Source organism: Dermacentor silvarum, chromosome 5, assembly GCF_013339745.2.
Source record: "Dermacentor silvarum isolate Dsil-2018 chromosome 5, BIME_Dsil_1.4, whole genome shotgun sequence".
NCBI lineage: Eukaryota > Metazoa > Arthropoda > Arachnida > Ixodida > Ixodidae > Dermacentor > Dermacentor silvarum.
Window position 1 is genome coordinate 36,251,249 of NC_051158.1, and position 2,135 is coordinate 36,253,383.

The following is a 2,135-nucleotide window of genomic DNA, read 5'->3' on the forward strand; positions in this document are numbered from 1 at the left end:
AACATTTCACAGAAGCAAAAACAACATATATTTCAGGGAATGTCTTCTTCTTTTGATTTTGAAGGTGAATTGTGTTATAACTTCAAGGAGACATAGTAAACAATTATTAATCTGTTATTTAGAAGTGGTCCAAGGGAGTAACAGAATGGCGTCAAGAGAAGTTACAGGCAGTATAAAGTAACAGCGGTAATAGCATAAAGTGTGTAGGCTATCGCTGTCATTTCCGCTACAGTACGTCATGTAACGTTTGCTTATAATACGGCTCGGCAAGAAACGACGTGAGTGACGCCATTCAGACTCCTCCGCGGCTGAGAAATGACGACGATGCTGCCTCAGGATTCCAGCCATTCCGAGACTGATGCCGCAGATTTTACAGAGCGCGCCGAAGAAGCAAGACAGCTCGCGTGCGTTCGAATAAGTAGCCACGCAAAAGTGCCGTGCGACTGGCCCTTCGAGGGATGTTGCGTGTATTCGCGGGCTTCTTTCACGCTTGAAGAATACTTTTATGTAGCACGTATTGAGCAACAGAGAGCTGTATCGGCAGTTTTACAGAGAAGCTGTCTGTGCTAGGGGTTCTACGCAATTTTAGTGTACGTCAACAGACCTGCGTGTGCAAAAAACTCAGCTCTCGAATTTGGTGCAAGATCGCTTCATTATATGCAAAAACATATACGTCTCATCACGTGGATATGCATTTTCAGTGGATTAGCTACCAATATGCACAATTTTTCAGATCAGTAGACTTTCAGGTAGATAATAAGGGTTTCTCAAACATCTGCCACTGTGCGACCCGCGTCGTCCATGTGTACGCTTGCATCGCCGTCTCTTTGTCGTCGTTCTAAGCGCTTGCGTACCTAGTTTCCTTCCCCTCTCCCGGCGTGATGGTGCAATCGAGCGTGCCTACTTTCCGCCGCGTGGTGGTCCCGTCGCGCGTGTATAGTTCCCTCCGGCTCCCCAAGGTGGCGGTATTCTTTCACGCGACAATAAACAGTCCGCAATAGGGATTAGTAAGAGGCATTGGAAGATTGCTGGAAGAAAAGTAGAGTGTGCTGCCGATCAAGATCACCGGTCAAAATATGAGTGTGTGTGTGTGTGTCTTTCTTCGGTATGACCACCGTCGCTGCTCAAGAGAAATGCAACCTTTGATCATACCTTTGATCATACCTTTGATCTAAATTCTGTGTCACCTCTATGTCGCGTGCTAAACTGATTCAGTGGTAATCCAGGTAATCCACTTCCACAGCAGTGGAATGACGCATGATTTTTTCAGCCAAGCTGCTTCGGGCTAGTTTCCCCAGGATCATGTCCACGTGTAGAAAAAAAAAACTATCCTCATCAGCATTGACTCGAGCGTCGTCGTCTTCCTCCGCAGCTTGCTCGTTGGCGCCGCTCGGTTGGCGCTCGTGCCGTTGGACGCCATGCCGAGCACGAGCGCTTGCTCAGCACGCGCTCGTGCCACTGCTCCCACGTTTGTCGTCGTCGTCTGCTTCCACAGCTGGCTGCGTTGCCACTTATCAATCCAGCATAGTATTTCACTTTTCTTCTGACGTCGTACCGAGGAGGTCACACTTACGGGGGTATGAGCCATCGCTTAAGAGGGTATGAGCTGTTCATGAGCAACTGACGACGTGTCCTAACGCGTTTGAGCAACGCCACCGCGAATGCGCTCGGGAAAAGGCTCGATGTCGACGTGCCGATTCTAGGGTAAGGGCTTCCCAAGTCCAGGCGAAATGTCAGCGAAGAGCCGCCGATCCCGAGTTACGGGAGCACAATGTTGAGGCCAAACGTCAGCGTCGTCTTGCCTTCCCGGAACCCGACAACGATTGTGCTCGCCTCGGCAACGCTGGCGCCAACTTCCCCGGTGTGGCGGCCAGGTTTCAATGCGAGTTTCTCAATCGGAAAGTTAATGATAGATATGTTCGGTTGCATGATGCCCAACGACGATACGCCCTTACTCATCGTGACGGCATTATTCACTATAGCACACCCACCAAAGTCACAACTTCGCTGGCTTCCAACTTCACAGTAGTGGAAGAGGTCTGAATTTTTTTCATGTTGATCTACAATTTTCTCGTGGACACTTTTCATGTTATTATAGTATCTGAAAAGCTGTTTAAATAATTACGACAAATTAC